This window comes from Toxotes jaculatrix, chromosome 18 (assembly GCF_017976425.1).
Source record: "Toxotes jaculatrix isolate fToxJac2 chromosome 18, fToxJac2.pri, whole genome shotgun sequence".
NCBI lineage: Eukaryota > Metazoa > Chordata > Actinopteri > Toxotidae > Toxotes > Toxotes jaculatrix.
The window spans coordinates 14,365,955-14,388,760 of NC_054411.1; the positions used below are offsets into that span (position 1 = coordinate 14,365,955).

General features: G+C 40.8%; 1 protein-coding gene across 1 annotated transcript in view; it reads left to right on the top strand.

The window, feature by feature from the left end:
- The window catches only part of grin2aa (glutamate receptor, ionotropic, N-methyl D-aspartate 2A, a), a 115,321-nt gene that overhangs the window by 48,522 nt on the left and 43,993 nt on the right, over positions 1–22,806 (top strand). The gene's annotated exons all lie outside the window — the stretch shown is intronic.

Here is a 22,806-nt window from a genome sequence, read left to right on the forward strand (position 1 = left end):
TATATAGATATATAGAGTTATCACTACAATACACGTCGTACAATGCAGTGGTAAGGCTTGAGTAGTGGGGGTTAGAAGGAGGGAATGCATACCAGTGTGATAAAGTGAATAAGATCTGCTGCTCTGGAGCTTTTGCATCTTACATGTACTTTGCGTGGTAGGGCTACGAGCAGGCTCTCTGTTGGCCAAGTGTCAGAGAGGGAGTTTGTTGTACAGCCATTACCCTTCACACACACACATACACACACACTCACATACACAGATTGCTGCAGGGTCATCAGTCTTCCCTCAGCTGCAATGGCCGAGTGATGGAAAGAAAAATGGAGAGAAGGATGTAGAAGAGGAGAGCGGAGAGGAATGGGGAGGAAATGATGTGCTCCACTGCATTCAATATGACTCTAACATTAACCTGCTCCTTTGTGGTGGTGCAGCTCTGTTCAAGTGGATGTATAGCTCTTCTACTCTTGATGATTTTTTTTTTTTACCACCTTCTACCTCCTAATCCTTCTTTTGCTAAGTTGCTGCAGTTTCCTACTATCCATTCACAGCATTTGTATACGATATAGTGTATCTAACATGCTTTTGCAGACTTCTATGGCTCTATGTGAATGTGCAGTTTGCCAAAGGATCAAATTGAGAGTAAAGGTGACAGTAAGAACACATGTAAGATATTGGATGCCTTGCTTTTTGAGATGAATTTTTATGTGGTGACAGATACAGTATCTCGCCAGTTGCTGCAGCTTCCTCTTCTCACCACCCATACACTGCCACACACACACACCTCTGCGTTTAAGTCTGTGAGTCTCTCTTAGTCTCAGGTTTTGTGCGGCAGCTACTTTTTTTTTTAAATTTATGTATTTATTTATTTATTTATGACATCTGTGCTGTCTCTGCTTTAGCCGCTGACCGTGATGTCACCCCATTAAAAATCCCACCTCATTAGAATCTGTTATTCCAGTGTGATTATTCCAAGGCAACAGGCCTTTTGTGGCTTTTCTGCCCCCTTCTCTGCTGGCCTCTCCTAGAGAGTCAAACATTCAGTTATGAGATGGCAAAAACGAGTGGGGGGAATAAATGTCGACAACACACACGGAATTAGTAACATACATGCCTGCTGCAGTCACTGAACGTTCCCTTTTTCCACCTCTGCAACTTTTTCGTTGTCGTTTCCAGAGGACGACAGAACTAAAACAAAAGGCAAAGAGAGTGAGGGGAGGGGGGAGGAGAAGGGGAGGGGAGGGTGAAGAAGGAGAGGAGGAGGAGGAACTCATTAGTGAAAGAGTTTAAGTGGAATGATGAGAAGAAGCTGGAGGGAAGGACAGGATGAGATAAGACAGGATTTAGAGTGGGAGAGAAAGAAGGAGGGAAGGATTTTGGAGGGAAGAGAAGTGTCACTTTAAACATTCTTCACCAGGGAGAGATAGGAATATCATCCAAACCTTAATCCTGGTATATATTTAGTATCTAAGATACACGCAGATGAAAACTGTTCCTGCTGCTGCAGTAAAATGACACACTTTCAACCATTATAACAATTAGATGCTTCGCTTGACAGGTTTCCACGGTGCATATTTTGTGCTTTTAGACAAATTTCTTCTTAAACAAGGATTTGTGTGAATAAACAATTTTGAATAATATAATTGCAATTTGACTATAGACACACTTCAATCAAAAAACACATCCTTTACGATTCCTTTCTATCTGGAGAATGAAGTTTTCTTTCATAATCACACCTTTAAAACCTTTTTAAAGGTTTGCCCTGTTTCTTTTCAAGGGAAATGTCTTTCCACTATCCCCCATAACCTTTCCCTAGTCAATAGATAACTCATCAGCTGTTATCCCTGTTTTTAAAAACATTTATGCCTTGCACCTTAAAGGAGTTAAATTGCTTGGGATTATTATATTTTCTTCACAGCAATGTCTTGGTTGTCAACCAAACAACGCTAAGTCTTTTATTAAGCTCCAATAGCAGCTTTATGTTGGTGTGAGCAAAGTTCAGTTAAGCTTATTTAGCAGTGAATAGTCAGCCACTTTGTCACCTTCCTCGCCCCTTGACTTTCCAGTAAAGTTTTGAATGTCGTACTGTGGGTGCAAATGAAGCTGAGACCGTGACGGAGTCCAGAGATGTCCTGAGCCTGTGTACCTGCTTTTCAGATAATTCTCTCTCTCTCTCTCTCTCTCTCTCTCTCTCTCTCTCTCTCTCTCTCTCTCTCTCTCTCTCTCTCTCTCTCTCTCTCTCTCTCTCTCTCTCTTTCTGACACACAGACACACACACATACATACACTCACACCTGGGTCCCTGGTGAGTCTGCTTCTCAAAGACTTCCTGAAATACCCTGTGATTGTCATCCCATGGGGCTTTGCAAGCAGAGTGATGTGATTTTCTCAGCTTCCTCCCTCCGTGTGCCACTTCAGCACACGCACACATACACACAAACATGCATGCTCACACACAAGCAAACACACGGATGGACAAATAGGATGAAAGGAGCTTGATCATCCTTCTTGCAGTCAAGCGTGAGTGTATGTGTGTGTGTGTGTCTGTACTGTGTCCTGGGACTCAGAGCTGCAGGCTGTCTCAGTACTGTGGGAATCAATCATGAGTCTTTCTATGTAATTATGGTTCAAAGCATGTTAACTGTGTTCATGTGTGTGCGTACGTACATGTTTCTTTTTCTGTTTGTTCCTCCTCCTCAGCTCTTCAGTCACTTAATATGCATGTTAATTCCCATACAGTACGCATTCCCAGTCCAGTCTACCTGTATAAAGACCATTAACTGTTTAACTTCCACCTAAAACACTTCTACGTCCTCTGAAAAGATCATCGTGTCTGTCACGCACTGCGATTGTATCACTACTGCTGTATGCCTCAGGGGCTCGTTTGTCAAATACAGATGTAACTGTCATACAGATGTAACTTTCTTACACACACGCTTCCCTGCTGCTGCTGCTCAGCGTGTGTGTTTATTTGGCAGATTTATGTGGGGTGGTAAGCTTAAATGCAGTGATTACTACTCTAAAGGGTGTACTGCCTTATTGTCTCACTTTCAGTGTGATTGAAAGGTTTGCACCTACATTATTACCATCATTACAACAACTCAGAATGACTACCTTTATGTCTAGTAGAGTCATTACAGTGCACGGGAAGGTCAGTTCATATTAAGGATGATTCCAACACATGTACGGTTTATCAGAAACGCCATAACACGCCATAATTTTACATTTAAGAGTAAACCAGGTCTATTGTCGATCTATACATGGGCCTTTTGTGATGTGTGTTTAATTCTTTGCCTGTTTTGCTCTGGAAGAACATCTGAAAAAGCAAAGAAGTCTGGCAACTGGGATGTGGAGTATGGAGTATCAGAGATGTATTACTTTTTGGTATAAGGGCAGAGGAGATAGGATGTAAACTACTTTCATTCAGCATGTTTGAAACAAAAATTCACATTTCCTATATCAGCCTCCATTTGCATTGGTACACTGGTGATGTATTGTATCATAAACATCCGATAAAGTTGCAGCAAAGGCATTGAGGCTACAAGTAGGACCCGCTAGTTATCCATAGTTATTTATAATGTACCAGAACTGCAATGGAGAGAGAGAGGGAAAGAGAAGTTTCGAGGGCTGGTGGCTGCAGGGAAAGAGAGCCAGAGAGAGTGACCATTGGCAGGTAGAAGCTACACACGCGCACGCACACACGCACACACGCACGCACGCGTGCACACACACACGCACACATACACACACACACAAGAGTCCAACCAGTGATTCTCAGTATCCCTCTATAATTATGTTGAGCTGTTGCCCAAATACTTATCGATTGCCACTGAGCCTCTAGTGAACCTGACAACACACACACACACGCACACGCACACACAGACCTCACTGCAGTAGAGAAAGAGTGGGAAAGACTGGGGTATGGTGGGAGATGGTGATGAAAAAGGACAAAAAAGAACAATGGGGAGAAAGGGAGAGAAGAGTGGAATGAACTAAAGAGTCAGGGAATGGTGCAGGGGAGAGGTTAGGGGGGAAAAACAGGGAGGCAGGAGGGAAAGGACAAGGAAGTTATATAAAAGCCCACAAGACATTTTCTCTCTATCAGGGTACAAACAATTAGCTACAGCATTCATATTTAGAAATATCTGAGCAACATTAAAACACCAATAATCTGTTACTTATTTTAAGATTTATTTTGACAGCTGTATGAAAGTTCTAACTGGTTTGTTGCAATCTTTTAATAACAATAATAATAATAATAATAATAATAATAATAATAAACCAGGGGAGATAATGCTGTAATTGTATGATAATCATATCAGCTCTGCATGTTTCTCCTCACAATAAACCATGACTAAAAAGGCTCTTTTGCACTCTGTTGGGATCCAAACCCTCTGTAGTAAATAAATAGCATTTCACAATGCAAATGAATTACAATACATTTATTGTTCAATTGCCTACAGTGGGGTTCACTGTTCTGCTGCATTCACCTTATTGTTTTAACGTTATTAAAAGTTCAAGGCTGGGTCACCTCAACAGATTACAGTGAGAAGGGAGGAGCTGAGGAAAGAGGGAATGGAGAGGGTGCGAGGGAGCAAAACAAGGGTAGCGTAGGATACTGTAGATATTAGAAAGAGATGAGGAAAATTTTTAGTGGCAAAACAGCTTCCTCCCTCCTACTCACCCCTTTTCTCTTGCTCTCAAAAACACTCTAACGCTCTCAGACCCATATTCCCACAGTTACAGTCATAGCTGTACCGATGCAAAGCTGCTTAATAGCAGAGTGATGAGGGTGAATTGGCTTATGGAGTGGAGGGAGGGAGAGAAGACATAATGGTGTCAATCTGGCTGCCACATACACACACTCACACACACGCTGATAGATATGAACCAACATCTCCTTTTACTCTTTCCCACCACTTTCCTTGCTTTTAACACTCACACGCAAAGTTGAATGAATGAACAAGATAGCTGCAAGGTTCCTCGTATTGTGATGCTTCATGCATGTTAAAAAAATCTTCTCCTCCTCTCCTGTATATATTTTGTACTACGCATAAAAGAACAAAAAGATGAATGGCTTGCACCTCTGCGACTCCAAACTCTTTTCTGGGTGGTTGTGTCTTGCTCTGCGTGTGTGTGTGTGGTTCACAGCTGTTTGTACCTGTGGCATTGTTCTACAGTCATCGGTCTATCCCTCATCGATTCTTGGCAGGCAGTTCTGGGCATCGGCAGCTCTTCTGTCACGCTCTCCTGTATCCCAACCCCCCCTCCCTCTCTCTGTCATTGTGTTTTGGATATCAGTTCTTTGTTGGGGTCTGTGTGGTGCTTCTGAAATAGGACCCAGTGCAGCCTCAGCAGTTATCTGGCCAGCAGCTGCTGCTTTGGAAAAAAGTGGAACAGAAAAGAAATGAGGGACTAATAGAAGAGTGGAGCAGAGAGTGAGAGAAGGGACTTTTTTTTCCTGAACAGAAGAATGACAGCATTGTCATCTGTTTAAATGATGACCTGTGTTTACTTTTACCTGACAAAGACCTTTTATGACCATATGAATCATGGGAGTTGTCTCCCAGAAGCAATGGCAGAGGTAGCATGGTGTTGTTATAACACAGGTCAATAGGTCAAGGTGGGTGGTAGAACACTGGAGACTGTTGTTCATTCTTTTTTTTCTGACTGCACTCTGTCCCTGTCTCAACCAAGTAGTATAATAGTAACACGTAAAAGCTAATAAGGGCACCAGAGTGGTTTGAGTGATTTAAGAATGACCAATGGCCTTTTTTGTCAGTATGCCAGGAGGATGTACTGCAAGAGTAAGAGAGAAAAGAGTAAAAGTGTGTGGTAATGATTGAGGGGATGAGAAGGGAGGGAAGAGATGAGAGGGAAGATGAGGAGACAGTGGCAGTTAGCAAGGTAAAGAGAGAGGGCAAGAGGGAGCGTGCAGCTTAGTAAAAGCTGTTCTCATCCTTTGAATGGAGGGTGTGATGGAAGGTGATACTCTAATAGGATACAGGACGGACAGATAAAGAGATCAGCTCTCTCTCTCCCTGGGAGCATTCCAATCGGCCATCAGGTCCCCATGCAGGACTCGTCAAATAAAACCTCTGCTTTATTCAGAGCACTTCCAATCAGCAGGGACTGCTCTGGTTTCCTGCTCAGCTACCTAGAGCACCTGACGGAGGGATAGTGACTATGATCAGGCTGGAACATACTGTAGATACAAACAGAGAGGCATCAATCTGCAATTCTAAACTATATAATAGGGTAAAATAGCAAAAAGGCATCAAAATTCTATTTTCTAATTCTAGATATTCTGCTTTCTGACACCCATATTTGCTTTTTGGGTAAAACCAATTTTGCTGAAGTTTTTTAATACAATTTTATCATTGGTGCAATTTGTCTTTGAGAAAATGTTTTACTTATACATGATAATGACCAAAACACAGGAATGAAATTCAAATGATAAATTCATATGTAAAACATCCTAATTGAACAATTAGAAGGATAAAGAAAATGTCAAAAGTGAAAGAACTTTTTAGCAGGCTCTCACAGACTATGAAGGCACTACAGTTGCAGTTTCCAGTTTTTATGAAGTGGAGAAATCTTTGCTTTCATTTCAGAGGTGGAGGACATGAGAATAGTCAGTATTAAATAAAGGAAAGCATGAAATTAAATAAACGAAAGCATGGGTGTAAAGTCATGTCTTTGACCTCACCCACAGATTTCTAAAGGGCCTTTCTGAGGCCTGGAGTTTTGGTGTCCAGCTCACCACCGTGTTTTCTTATTCCAATAATTAAAAAGACCCCAAACATAACTCCTTTTAAGCTTTTGAGACTATCCTTTAAAAACCAAGCCCATAGGTCATCTGTGCAAACATCTATTTATGATTTGTAAGTATGTTTTATTGTTGGGAGGACCAGTATGTCTGCTGCTGATATGTTTTTATGGGTTGTATCTAAGGCTTGAGACAACCTATGGTCAATTATTCTTGTTGCCTTGCTCAAATTCATACTCTCCCATCTTCTTGCCTGTAGCTTGATATTGTTTCTCTGCATGAAAAAACACTGTCGAGATTGTTCTTACCCGTTAGTTTTGGCAACAACATAAAAGCAGTGCAGAGTGGATAACATCAGCAGATAGCTAGGTGAACAGACAGATGAATAGTTAGGATTAATCAGTCATTGGCAGACAGGTGCATGCTGCAGAACAAAAAGGAAGTGAAACTTCACAGAAAACCAACCAAGGAAGGAAAAAATCAAGTAAGACAAAGCAAGACAAACTCAAAGAAGGAGTAAAAAAAAAAAATGGTATGATGAAAAAATGTATTCATTGTTGAAAGCAAGACTGAAGGGGGTGGGGGTGGGGAGGACTGGAAAGGCTGGGAGGAGTGCAGTGCTAAGTAATGTATCCTGCCAGTTTTCATTGTGTCTACAACTGAAACTGCTCCACAGAAGCAAGGAGGCTGTAATAGGATAAAGACTGTACTGCAGAAGGAGAGTGAAAAGAGGGGAGGGGAGGGGGCAATGTAGAAATAGCAAAAGAGAGGGGGAGAGAGGAAAAAAATACAATGAACATAGAGAGGGGCAGACACACATGAACACAAACTGTCAGGAATCAATTATTGGATGTGTAACCAGGTTTTAACACTCCTCTGATCACTGATGTTGAGGATTGCCCCTCCATTTGTGACTTCAGAATGGTTAGTTGTGGTAATGGTAATTATGCCCTTTTTTCTGTGCAGCACTTCCTCTTTCATTTACAGTGAGGGCGGATTTCCAGGGTTTTTGTGGAGAGGATCTGCTGTAAGATTTCACTGCATTGTTAAAGCTGGATAGACGGTCTAGTTTCTTTTTCCAGTATCTTTAAAGGAGAGAGGACAGCTTATTGTTTAAAACTGGAGGTGAACAGTGCAGTGTGTTAGAAAAGAGACCGCTGCTTGGGAAATGGAAGAGATGCTGTTTTCAAAAGGGAATGGAGAGGTCACAGTTGGTGCACACCGTGCTGTCAGTACCAGGGCTGGTGGTGTCCACAAACACAATGGGGTTTATTCTCATGATGACATATCTAATCAGACACACTGTAAACAACAAACCACTCGGCTGCATACTACAGCAGCTGCTAAGATGTTTCCACAGAAAAAAAGCTGTGCACAAACCTCAATGCCGGCCATGTGCTTCAGCCTCAGTTTACAGCACACCACTGGACTCCAAGTCTCAATTCAGTTTGTGCAATATCCCACTGTTACCTGCCTAACCCACATGTATTTCAGTGTAAAGCTCCACCAGAATATGTTTTCAGCTTTGCAGTGCTCATCCAACTGAGCATCTAGATTAGGAATACACTAAGGTTAACCGCTCTTCCTCTGGGGCATTTTAGAGGTTTCTAGAACTGTCAGTCTGTCACTGCCAGGTGCTGAAATACCAGCCTTTCAGTTACTCAGTACTGTCTGTCATCCTACCAACCTAATGTCCCTTCTATGAATTTATTTCCAGAGACTAAGGAGACAGTATTTTTTCTGAGCTGTTTCTGTACGTGTATGATTTATTTGTTGATTTATGTGTGGGGAAAAAAAAACAGAGCCCTAAACTATATATTTTAATCGACAGCATCATATGCATATAGACAGACTCTCCTAAAGTATTAAATTACCTCATTTTAAAAGCAGATACAAAAAAAGGCTCATAACCATAATCCTGTTAACCTATGCTGTTAACATAGTTGATCATGCAATTTTAATTGAACGCCCTAAGCACTGAGTGGGTACCTCTGACTCAGAAATGAGTTGACTCAGATCCCAGTTTGTCTTTATAAGGGAGTCTTCAGCAGTCTGGTCTGGTCTGGGACCGTGTGCCCTCAGATGACAACTCATTTCAAGCAAAAAGGAATCAGCTTTGTTTGGTCTTCTAATCTACAAAGACTTCTGTGAAACCTTTCAGTGTATATTTCTAAGCGAGTTAATAACCAAGGAACACAAAACATGGAAAGTGCCGCCGTGTTTCAAATTCAGAAAAATATTAGGTATCTAAAACAACAGTATCAGAGAATATCCGCTGTTTGCACAGTGTTAACTATGTGCTGTGAATAGTCTTTCTTAAGCATGTGAGCCTCATTCCTCATTGCATGTGGAGACACTATTGCATGTGTAGTGGGTTCAGCCTCCTGACATACAGGGAGAGTAGATGCAGCATGCACATGCACACACATCCACACAAACATAGGAACCTGTTTGCAGTAGTGCTAAAATTGAAGCATTAGCTTTTAGCTTTATAATTGGCAAAAATGTGTACAATTTAATGAATGTGTGTCTGTGCATCAGTGTTGGTGACCTATAATGGCAATGACCCAGAGGGAAAACGCAAAGCGGCCTGTTGTTTCCATTTCACCTGTCTTTTGCTTCTATTTTTCTCACATACACACATGTGCACATACACACAAACACACACACAGTGAGAGGGTTTCAGGTATAGGCTTCATGTTGCTGCTGGAGATAATGATGACAATAACCTTCTTAGGCTTCCTCCACAATAATATGGCAATAAACAATAATATATATGTGAAATAGCGCCCCGATGTCAGAGTCCAATGCAAATTTCATATCTCCAGAAAGAAAAACATTGGATGTAGATTTATTTTTGCTTTTCTCTTTGGTTTCACATATCAAGTATTTATGTGTAGTGTTAAATAGTTGCAGTCAAATAAACAACAACCAAACTGAAGGGCAAAGGCAAGGGTTGTGTTAGTTTGTTTAGAAAAATGTATTAGCATTATTAGCAGTAAACATCCCAACAATTGCCATCCAATAGCGATTACAATTCTCATATTGTTAAAATCTGACTGGCGTGTGAAAATACCCTACAGCACCTTTTTTTTCCCACCACAGCCCACTTCACCTCAGATCAGTGAGAAAAGCGCAAGCAAAACACAAACACAGAACATTACATATGAAATATGTCTCACTATGGCATATGCTGTATAGCAAGCCCACATGGGAACTCACTACTTATAGTAAGAAGTATAGTTTTAAGTTACCAATTGATGTATAATGAGGTTTTCTTCAATATAAATTGCTTACAGTATAAATAAAGATAGAAGAAAAGACAACCATCCGGCAGACAGTCACATGTTGACATCTTCACTATTCATGTGCAAATATAAGGCTGGCATTAACCCATTTGCCCATCGAGGAATGGGATAAAAGATGTTTAAGAGTAGAAAGGACCAACTAAACTTCATTTTAAAAACAGCATCTTGCGAACAAGCAACATGATACAGGCATAAAATGGGGGAAATGAAAGTGAAGTAAAAAGGGGAGAGGGAATGAGAGAGAAATAATTTCCCCTTTGGTTGATTTGGCTATAAATATGTGACTCATAATGTCTTTGATTTGCAAATTAGGGCGACTGTTTTTCCTCTAACTGTACTCTATATTTTGTTTCTTTCTAGTTTTTCTTTCTTTCTCGTTCTTCCCTCTCTCTTACTTCCAGTCTGCAACCTTCAATCTTCCCTCCTGTTTTCCCAAGCGTATGTGCGTCTCTGTGAGTGTACATGTGTGCAAGTTCATTAATATTGCTGCAGTCCGCAGGGGTGTGATGCAAAGAGAAAAGCTTCTTAAACAAATCGCGGTCTTATCTCTTATCTGGCCCAGCCAATCACATGCTGATCTTATCATCAACACCAACAAAATGCTCAAAGACAGAGAGAGGGAGAGTTGAAGAAGTGAAAGATGAATGGAAGAAGAAATATAACCACAGAGGTATGGGAAGCGGAGTGAACAGACAAAAAAAGCAGAGAAGATGAAGAACAAGAAAAGCAAAGATAAAAGAGAGAGACAATGGAGGGAGGATCAGAGAGAGGAGGAATGAGAAAGAGGGTTTTGCAGGACTAAAATAAACCAAGTCAAATGAGAAAACTAACAAACCGTATCGGCACTACCAGAAGTGTGTGTGTGTGTGTGTGTGTGTGCGTGTGTGCGTGTGCGTGTGCGTGCGTTAGTGTAGTTCAGTGCTGCCATTATTAGGTGATGTAAAGAGCTAATGCGGTGTTAAATAAAAGCAGCACTTGCTTCATTATTCATGGTGTCTGGGGTCACAGGCCTGAGATTATGTGTGTGTGTGTCTGTACACGTGTCCGTGCATGCATGTACTGTATGTATAATGTGTATGTGAGTGTGTGTGTGTGTGTGTGTGTGTCATGCCAAATTCTTGGCCACAACTCACTCTCTCTTTAAAGAGGATTTGAAACTTTGAGAGCTACAAAGTGGGTCAGCAACTTTGTCTCCTCCTCTCCTCTCCTCTCCTCTCCTCCTCTCCTCTCCTCTCTCCTCTCCTCTTCTCTCCTAAATCATCCAACAGGAATTTCCTTAGTTTGGCTTACAGTGATAATCAACACCTGTAATGCTCAAAATGCTTTTTGAAATGCTGTTTATCACCCTGGCATTAATAAAATTATGGGGATGCACCAAATCCTTGTGATTCGGTTTACAAGAAAAACATAGTGTCTGCCTTTACAAAGCTGTGTTGCGCAAACCTTGCTGTACAAACGTGTTTGTGACCCAGTTGAGTCTCTCTCCCTCTGTTGTGTGAGCAGTGATCCACAGATGCTCCTCTCCACTCACGACTCAAGTCAGATAGTATTACTGTCCTTCGTCCTCATACGAGACACCACAGCAAGGCCGCGTGAGGACGACCCTGATCCTCCAAGATGTTTGTCAGCCCCTAACCAGCGTCACAGATGACTCATTTTTGTTTTCCGTCACACACGGCTGTTAACTACGTGACTATTTGCACTACAATCAAGTCAAATTGCTTCTTAATATTCTTTATTTATCCAGAAGAGATTACAAATGATGCTTATTTTCAACACGTCTTGTTCATATTCATACCATGTGACATGCATCACCTACTGATCACTTCACTCATCAGCAGCTGTAATGGAAAAATTCACGGTTAAATGTGATGTGAATTGCCCAAAGAAACTGCCTTGTATTTTCACGCTATCACGACCAGTGACAAATTTGTATCATACATTTGTCTCTCGGAAGTACGGAAATGTCAAACATAAACTGAGGCCACACAAAAGCCTCTAATTGTCCTCACGTGCCAAGCTGAACATATAAAGCTAATTCATCAAACACTTTGCTTCACCTCTCGTCAGCACACGTCTTCTGTTAAATTGCGCTACAATGTTTTGGAAAGGCTGCAGTTGACAGCAGGATAACCAGTAGTATGCATGGATGCTCTGCCCCCTATGAGGAGTATGACTGTAAATAATAATTATTTTTATTATGAATGAATTTGTCAGTTGTTTTCACTGCTATTTGATTTGTCTTCTCCAAAACCCAAAATGTTCAGTTTTCTGTCACATAAGACAAAAAGCACCAAATTCTTGCATAATGGAGCTTGAACCAGAAAATTGTGTTCTGTTTGCTTGTAAATGATCCAAACAGTTGTCAGAATTAGTTGATTAATCAACTAATTGTTTTGTCTCTTATGAAAAGTAAAGAAAGATAAACTGAACAAATTAGTCAAACATTTTCAGACTGCTGTGACTGTGGGTCTCATCATGCTGTATGCTTGAAATTCAAATTGGGAATATTATTTTGATAAAATAATGCAGCTGCAAGGTTTTGCTCTTTTTGCATGTGGAAGAATAAAGAAAAAGTGGAGGCGAAAAATAAAAAAAATCACTGAATAAGTGAAATCACTGATTCAAAAGGCTGATTGCCCAATCACACGGCTCCCTCTCACCCGCTTCCTCTGATACTGATTCAACGTGCTGAGTCAGCCCAGCTGCCTCTGATAAGGGCCGACTGAAGCCACAAAAACTATGGGCGATGGTTGGTCACAGATGCCACACGGACAGATATTAGTCACATGGATGTGATGAAGGCGTGTGTTTGTGTCCACAAAATATGAATGAGGTTTCTGAGATCATGTGAATGCACGTTCCTTTGCCTTGCTCTGTGATGTGTATCTCCTGGCAGTATTTCCTTTTCAAATCTTCCCTCTCCATTGTGTATAATTTAACATGATCATTTTTCTCAGCTTGTTGCCGCACAGTCACACATACAGTGGCTTCAGAAACTGTATATTAGCTGAAATACAGCTGAACTACTTTTTGTCTTCTGCTCTTCCTCTTCCTTTGTTCTTCCTTATCTCATTTTATCCAATCCTCTGTGCCCTTTCCTGCTGTCCCCTCTCCTCCAATCTTTTCCACTCCACTTTTTTTTCATCTCTCTCTCTCTCTCTCTCCATCACTCTTGTGCCCAGAAATGTAAGTGACCCATCTGTGATAGCAAAAGGTACATTAGGCATTAGGGAGTTCCCCTCCGGCCCTGTGTGTGTGTAAAACTCTGTGCGTCTGTGCGCATTGTTAACAGATATTGCCCGATGGACTCCTCCCAGGGGTGCTGTCCGTCTGCTTGGCCAATGAAATGCAGCCAATTACTCTGCAGGCCTTGCTGGCAGCCAATCAAATGGAAATGAGAAAGCTTAGAGATGACGATGGGGTTTGGGGCATAGCACTTATATTGCACTTTGTGAATGTAAAGCAGTTGTTCTTAGACTTTTTCTGGCGTGCCCCTCTTCGGAAGCTGAAAAGCCCCCCTGTCCTTCCCCCCAACTACACAATTTTTCTCAGGCTTTAACAATGATAGTGGAAGCAACTAATTAAAAAGGATTCCAGTCAAATTTCTGTGAAATAAAGGTCAGCACGATAGCATGAGCAAACTCTTGTTTATTTATTTTCCATACAGAAATTTTTCCCCTGGTCATCCTCCCCCAGGGGGGGAGGCCCAGCCCCCCAGTGTGAGAACCACTGATGGAAAGGAAAGTCATCATGTGCATGGGGGTGGATGTATCCACACGAAACAATTGATATCTTTCAGTTTTTGTCTCTCCTCTCTTCTGGTTCCTTTTTGTTATATTATTAATGATGAATGCGTGAGCGTGGATGTGAGCATACCTGAACAGAGCACAGTGCTGCAGTGAGTGCACACTTCTCTTTCCTTGCTGGCCAGTGTGGCCTTTTACATTTGAATGAAATGAATGAGATACAACTTATTGATTAGAGGGTTTAGAGGTATTTGAGGTGTTTCCCAGACTTTTTACTAAACTAGGATAAACATGTAGTTATTCAAGCTCACACTGTAACACAAAGACTAAAAAAAAATCTTCTTATCTGAGTTGGAAAGAAAGCAAATAATCACATTCCCCCAACATGCTGAAGTATTTCTTTAATACATCCATATACCCTCCTCGCTGTGTTCACATTGCTTTCAGTCCGCTCTCGCTTCTTTATCTTCCTCCCTTCTTTTCTCTTTTCGCAACTCTTGCTCTCTGACTCCTTGCCTTCTCCTCATCTGTCTTCCTGCCACCCGCTCCGTCCATCCCTCCCCCCCTCCTCCTTGCCCTGCTCTGTTTCGTCCTCTTCAAAGTGGGTCCCTCAGTGTCAGTGTCTGTCGGTGGCGGTGGTGATGAATCACTGATACTGCCAGCGTAGTTAGTGATGACCATAACAGCTGACTGATGCATCTCTGTGGGGGGAAACTATCAGCACATTATGCAGTATTGATTTGCCCTCACATGGTTGTATGTCAGAGAAGAAGCAAGGGGTAATATGATGAGGGCTGGCGTGTCTTTTGTACTGTAATATGTCTTCTGGCTACATACTGCATGAATAGCATGAGGAAAACAGCTATTTCCTCTGCCACAACGGTATCAAAGTCATATATTGTTATTTTGATTTTTTTGAAGTATCTAACTTCTGCACATTTAAAGTTAATGTGAGCAGTAGTCAGTAAATAATTTTTCAAGTCGATATACATCAATTATAAGTCACTGATAAGAACAATTAAACCATCTTTTGGCTGTAGCTTCATATTTAAGGGACAGATATGAGAGAGGTGTTGATCAAACTATTAATTTAGCTAAAAGTGTGTTTGAGTTTTCTTAATTGCTGGTTGTAGTTGAAAACTAGTGGGTCCTAGTCATACTATACACAATGTGCTGAAGTGAAATCAGAAAGCTACTCCAATGTTGTCCCTGAAAACGTGACATTAAGATAAAAATGATTTCACACACATACTCATGCTTCCTCACGTCACCTCAGCCTGTGCTCTGGGCTGCTTTATGACTCCATAAATGTAGGTCTAGGTGTTTTGTTCAGTGTAAATCTGGCCTTTGAGGCCTTTGATTTTCTTGTTTTTCATGGGCAGTGGGTGTTCTTCCATTCTGTTTGAGCTGAGTTTTATATTATGTTGTTTGTGTCTTTAGAATGAGCTCAGCATGATACACAGCCCTCTGGCACAGACACACACACACACATTTATAAATTCCTTTTATTTTCAGTAGAGAGTGTGTGTATTTGTGCACAAGCATCACAGCGTGACCACATATACTATCATTTATTTGTGCATGTGGGTTATTTGTGCTTTTATGTTTGAGTTAATGTGCATGTTCTTGTGTATGTGAACTGTACGCTTCCGTCGGCATTATCTCTCCTAATAAACAGTTCCTTAGATTAGGTTCACGATTTCATCCCTCTACATCCTGTTGCCTTGCACTGAACTCTCATTTTAAGTGCTTCAGTTCTTTAAAATCCTTTAAGGCTGCACACTGAGTGCCTCCATACAGGATTACTTTATTCAATACTTTAAAAAGAAAACATGTTTCAACAAGTAATCCTGACAAAGAGTTTTCTTCTTGTCGAAATATTACTTATGTATTCAATAAAGCGTCACCGCGTTGAGGATCAGGCTGTGCAGCGACTTCTAATTCAAAGTCCTATTTTATTGTGATTAGCACCTCTACTCATCCAGTGGGATTTTTTTTCTCTCCCTTCTTTGTGTTCATTCAAAAGCCTCCCAAAGTGTGAGCTGGGACAGATAGTAAAATAGAGACAGGCGCCGAGGAAGTAGGAGAGGATAACTGAAGGTTACAAAACAAGGAAGGAAGGAAAGATGGAAAACACAAAAAAAGGGGACTAGAGGAAGAAAATAAGGAGGTATAAATGGAGGGAGAGCTGGAGGGAAGGAAGGAAAAGGATGAAATTAGGAAATCATTATAGGTAGGACAGCTAAAATGCAGAGAATAATTATGATGGTTATGGCTGTTGATGATGGCAATATTGACAGTGAAGATAATTTTCATAATGATCGCTCTATTATGACTGTGGAGGCTGTAATAATTATACCAACAATTTCTGTGCATGTGACAGGTGTGAAATGCACAATATGTCAAAGTCTGGTGAAAGCAGGCATAATAATGCAGAGATAAATAACTAGCAGAGCTGTAGAGGAAGAGAGTAAAGTAATCAGATTACCATGAATGATGTGGTTTAAAGAGAACTTAGGGATTTTCCTGCTTTATTAGCAAAAGGACAGGCAAAATAAGCATGACTTTGAGTAGCAAAAATTTTTATTTTTTTTCTCTTTTGCTGCTAAACATCATCAACCACTTAAACCCCTCTATCTTCTTACCACTTTTGGGTGACATGTCTAAATATGGTCTGACAGCCAAACACTCTAAATAATAATTAGTGACAGTGGAAATTAAACAAAGACAAATTGAGCATTTTGCCTCAATTTAAGCATGAAGCCATATTTTATTTGGCTGCTTATTTTACGATTTTTGTGGGTCTCCCGGCGCTGATAACTGCTATTCCTGCTTAGGTGTAAGGTTAGGTCCCAGAGGAATGTAGCAGAATATCGGCCTTATTAGAAGAGATAGGGAGTGGGTGGGAGAGGGCAAGATGGAAGAGGGAGGCGAGAAAAGACAGAGCCCCTGGATAGGGAGTTAACAAAAAGAAAGGAAGACACAGAGGAAGATATTGGACTTATTAGAGAAGAGAGTGAGTGGGAGAAGAGGGCAAACACAGAGAGACAATGATAGAGACAGAGAGAGAAGGATGATGTTATTTTGTCAGCGTTTCCCCCGTGGGGGCTCGGCTGCTTGTTAAAAAGTCCTGACAGAGGAACCACAGCAATGTACACACACACACACGCATGTGCACACAAACAGACACTGCTCCTGTGTGATAAACTTTGAATAGGTCTCTTTCTCCCTCTGTGTGAGTTATCTGAAATGGACTGCATTCATGCCAAAAATATTCCTCTGTGACGTCAAATACAGCCTTGTTTAATAATCTTGTGTGTGTGTGTGTGTGTGTGTGTGTGTGTGTGTGTGTGTGTGTGTGTGTGTGTGTGTGTGTGTGTGTCTGTGTGTGTGGCCTCTATTGCAGTTGAAAGCTACTGTTTCCCTGTAATTATTGTCCAACACACACAAAGGCTATATGCTCCCCTCTGTTCACACCAAGTAGTTTATTAACACTCATTCTCCACAACACACAAACACACTTAAAGAACAGACACTCATATACACAGTGCCACAACAAGATCTGCTTATTGTTTTAAAACACTGTAATCTAGTGAAGACGGAATAAGCTCCACACTTTCATAAGACTCTGACAGAGCCATTTACAGAGCAGAGGACCTAATGTGCTGTAAGTAAAAGACACTAGTAAAGCAATGATGTTAGCATAACAATATTTCTCTCTGGATATTATGAGAAGCAAAATAAAAAGATAAAAAGGCAATCTTTTTGGATAAGTTAGTGTAATTGCATGTGTGTTTGTGCAGAAGTCTGCAGATGTGGTGTTGTAAATACATTCCTCTGCCAAGCTGTTCTAAAGGGACATCAGTTTCACTTTTTGCTGGATCCAAATCAACGTTGCAAACAGTGCTCCAAAAAAAGGTGGTAATATGCATCTGTCCATCACATCATCGTTGCTTAAATTCCACTTTATCATAGCAGCTTGTCTGCATTTCACACATCTGACATTATCAAACTGGATTTTACAGGGGATCATAAACCAATGAGTTCAGAAGGTTTTCTCAGTCCACAGAGAAATGTTTAATGCTTCAGCTGGAGTGGAAATAAATTTGCCAGGTTATGAGGTTTACACATGAACAGCAGAAAGCTGTTAGATGTGACTCTGTATATATGTGTGTGTGTGTGTGTGTGTCTGTCTGTCTGTGTAGCTGTTGATGTGTTTTGATTGTTTGATCGATCTCAATTCGCTGTGCTTTTCTCAATGATTGTTTTTGAAGTTTTTATGACCTTTAGTGCAGACGAATTTGTAATGCTATTGAATTACAGTATCAATACTTTTTAAACAGCCCCACGTATGATGCTAAAGTATACAGACTTTTATTCATTATTAATCACCCAAAATGTATATAAAAAGAACTTAAGCAGCAGAGTGGCATCTGGGAATATACACATCTAGTGTCTGTGTCAATTTCAAATTCTATGTCATCATTCTAACTGTGAATGGTGCCAGTTTTTCTTCAATTAAAAACCTTTCTTTAAACTGACTCGTCCCAGTTTATCTGCATCTCCTTTGTCTGGATTTGACAGAGGATATTAAAAAACGATTGTCACTTTGTTGGAAACAACATGTGGTCTTGGTGCCAGTAGTGGGCTGTTTTCTCTTTCACTTAATGTAGGTGATGATATCACTTCCTCCTGCTGAAAAGTTTCATTTTAATGATGTCTCGCTTATTTGGCAAAGATACAGAACATGCCTTGGAAAACATATGAATATGGCTCATTTCTTTAATTTGGGATACATTCAACTCACAGAGCAGCACTTACTTCAGCAAAGTTTCTACTTCCCTAATTGGCTTGCCTGTTATTCTTCTGTTTCTTCTGTTTCTTTTAAAATACACAGTGGGAGGCAGAACTGAGCGGTGCCAGCCTATAAGATGGCACGTTTTGTACATTTGGAATTTGTGTATACATTGTCTACACCCAGTGGATCTGTTTGGCACCGGGCTATCTGATATTGTCTCGGTGCCAATCCAGGCCTGCAGACACAGAGGTACTGTAGACCTGTTTTGTAGGCCAAGCTGCAAAATTAAAAACCTCTACAAAGACTGTTGAAAATATAGTTTTAAAACATTACAGTGTGGCCAGGCTGCCAAGCCAGATTCAGTATACAGAATATGTGATACTGTATACTGAATCTAATGTGTAGATGCTTTACATTGTCATATTAGGTCACCACCTCTCATGATTTTGGTGATCACAAGGGGCAGAAAATAAATTGCATTTTGATGGTTTCTACACCCATATAATGTGACACCAGTAAAACAAAATCCATGTGTTGGTGAGTTCTGCTTTGTGGATGAAGTGCTGCTACAGTTGCCATATTTTTATGAATGTTATTTTTTTTTCTGTTTTTGGCTGTAGTGTACTGTTTCTGTGTGGTTGACGGTGATGGTGAGTGCTGTGTGCTTGGCATTTTGAAATTGTTCCCACAGACATTTCTCTCTCTTTTGTTTCGCTGCCTCTATTTTTATGCCTGTCTGTTTATATTTAGTAACTGGCCACCGAGGAATTTTTGTCATATCGGTGTGTTTCTCCTCCAGTGGACGCTGCAGAGCTGTTAAACCCAGCAGATAACGGGGTATCTGTGGCAGATGGAAGTGATATGCGAATAAATATGACATCCCTTATATGACAAATATATGCACGTTTTGGCGTGCATGTGCACTATCAGGTCTTTATCTCAGTGAGTGTGTACCTCACAAACTCTACTCAAAATTCAACACACACTCCTCTCTCTCAGTGTGTGTGTGATTTTTTTTTTCTGTTCATGTGTGTGTCATCAGACCAGACAGTGCATGATGCTATCAGCAGCAGAGGATATGAGGACTACTATTTATAACTCCCCTCTATCTCAGCTTAGACACACTGTCCTGCCCTGCGGGGCAGGTGCGTGTTTGCGTCATTGTAGTTGTGTGTGTTTGTTTGTGTGTATGCAACAGAGTGGGAAATTTGAGAGTGGGAGACTGTGAACGTGATAGACAGAGCAAGAGGGAAAGAGATATGAAAGACAAACTGTGTGTCTATGCACGTATGTGCGTGTGTGTTTGTATGTGTGGGCGCCTCCAGCTGAAGGTGTGAGTGGAAAGCAGAGACATGTCACACTTGACAAGGGTGAAATGAGAGGATATGATTGGCTGTTTTCTGATGTCACGGATTGCGAGTCGTCCCAATTAGAAACAATCATACGCTGCTTAGTCACTCCATCAGCCTCCTCTCCACTGCTCTACCCATCGCTTCCCTTTTCTCCCTGCATCCAAATTCCCTCCATCTTTGTCTCTAAATTCACATCACTGTGGAACTTTTTTTCCCTGTCTGACTCTCAGGCTAATTTGCTTTCTTTTAGTGTTTCTGTTTCAAACTCTTTATCATCATCTGCCTTTCCAGTCATTGTTTCATTTACGTTCCATCTGTTATTTGACAAATTGTTTGCCGTATCCGCTCTTCCTTTGTGGTTAATTGCCTTCATTTTCTCTACACCATTCCCAAAACTGTGAAAATAAAATAGATGTAATGGGCTATAATTGAAACATACAAAGAATATGAATATGAACAAAGCATCTCACACACAAAAAGACAGAGATGTACATACACGAACATTTATGAAATGTGATGACATCATTTTCTACATTCCTGATTGCCTTTCTCTTGGATAAAGAAATTTGAACAAGAGAGAGACATCAAGTGACAGAAAAAGAATTCAAGGAGTGGTTGTCTTCTCTTCTTCAGTGGGAGAGAAGTAAGTTTCATTCAGTCCTTTGTTGTCAGAGTCTCTTCCTTGAGAGTCAGTACTTCTTTTTCAGTCAAGTGTTCAATAGAGGCGACTGTGGTCTGGAAATTATAGGTTAGGCCGACCTAAACTGCCCATCTTTGAGAGAGTATACTGACCCGCCATTTTCTCATTCCGAGCAGTGTTTATGATCATGCACTTGTGTAAAATGATGATAGTCAGCCCAGTCTGAACAAAATCCCTTCAGTCCAGATGGGATCTGTCGGGTTTGATATGATGAGATGCAGTGAAAATAAAGAAACATGGTCTGGCCTGCACAAATGAGCGCAGGCACACACCCAGTCTGATTCAAGACCAGAAAAGAGCAAATATTTTGGTAAAAGGAAGATTTTTGTTTTGGTCTATGGTAGATTTTGGCTTCCTCTCCCTGGGTTGCCTGGAGCTTGAATCCTTTCAGAAGGGCACAAGGAGGCAAAGACACATATATACAAACACACACAGACACAAAAACACTGGCAAAATATAAACAGCAAAATATTAATATTATCATTCAGTGGCATTTGCTAAATTAATGTTGCCTTTGGGATCAATATTTTGTCTCTGTTCAGCAAAAATGAGGATCAAGAAATTTGGTAAGGATTAAATACTCTGTTATGCTTTATCAGCATCCTCAGAAAGAATATGTTTAGAAGGAACACAGGAAAATATGTGGATATATGCATGTTCAGCATGAGCAGCGTTTAGCACAGTGGCTAAAAAGACCAAAAAAAAGAAAAATCAATAAAAATCAGTTTGCACATGTGCGCAAACTGTTTTTGTCGACAGCTGGGAGGTGTAGATGTCAGTACATAAATATTTGAAGGAAAAAAAACTGTCCCATACTTAGTTGACATAGCTGACATACCTGCCAGCTTGTTCTATGAACTGCTCGGTGCTCTTTTTGGCCAAGTGCTGGTCACAGTCTTCTGTATATTGGAGCAAAGTGTGGCATTATCGGCCACTGCTGTGATGAAAACAGGAAGTGACATGTCTTATAGCATGACCTCCCTCCTTTCCCACCATGCTCAAGCATTGCTGCAGTTTCTACCCCATTAGAATACACACACACACACAGACAGGGCTGCAGAGAGAGCCTCTGAAGAGCACTTGAGTCTGAATATCGAGTCAGCCAACCTCACAACCAGATACAATACCATTAAAGAGCACTCAAGAGTCTTGATATAGGGAGAAAAACGATGCGCATGCACATACACACACAAATATTGCAAACAGTGAATACCCACATTATTCAGAAGCTATCTGCACAATGGAAAAGGAAATGCTAGGTCATGCATGTAGCGATGAAATTACATACAGCACACTGATATGGTTACAAATACCATCCACTACACTCAATCCCTGCTCTCTACTTGCGTCTATTTTCAATCCCCCACTGCCCTCTTCACTCAGTTGTGTTAGACCTACTCTGTATGTTAGAAGTGGAAATCTGTCTATAAGATAAGATCTGTACAGTTATAGAGCAGCAGACCAGTAGGCCACTGCTATGTAACTGACTGAAAAAATAGAGGAACACATACTGAAAGTTAATAATTTAATTGGAAAGTTTCATGTACCTCACTCGCAACCGTTGACATTTCCATATCTTTATAAGCTTGTTATGTATAACACATACATAAACTGTATGTTTGATCATTCAAACCAACTCTGTTTTTTTTTTTAAGTCACACTGGATGAATTACTGCAGATGCAGCCTACACGAAGTGTGTACATGTGCTGTGTGCATTTATGAGTATCAGTGCAGGCGTCATCTTACAAAGTGACACTGAGGCACAATCTCTTATTCTTCATTTATCTCTTACTCATTTTCTAGCTGTCAGGTTGCAACTTCACACACACTCACACACAGATACCAACCTGCAAGTCTATCGTAATTAAAGTACCAAAGACAAGTGGTGTCAAGATAAGACGTGTGAACTCTCTGACATTTGAAAGTAATGAAACTCCACGCAGACACACATACACACAATAAATTATGCGGTATACAACCTAAGACGATGTGACGTTTTCTCACGTGACGCATTTTCCGAAGCTGGACGTTTTTTTCTTCCTCGCTAATTTTTGTCTCATTTCGTCTCATTCAATAGCCCACAGCACAAGTCGAGTCATTTAAAATGAAACGTCCAACATAAATGCACATGA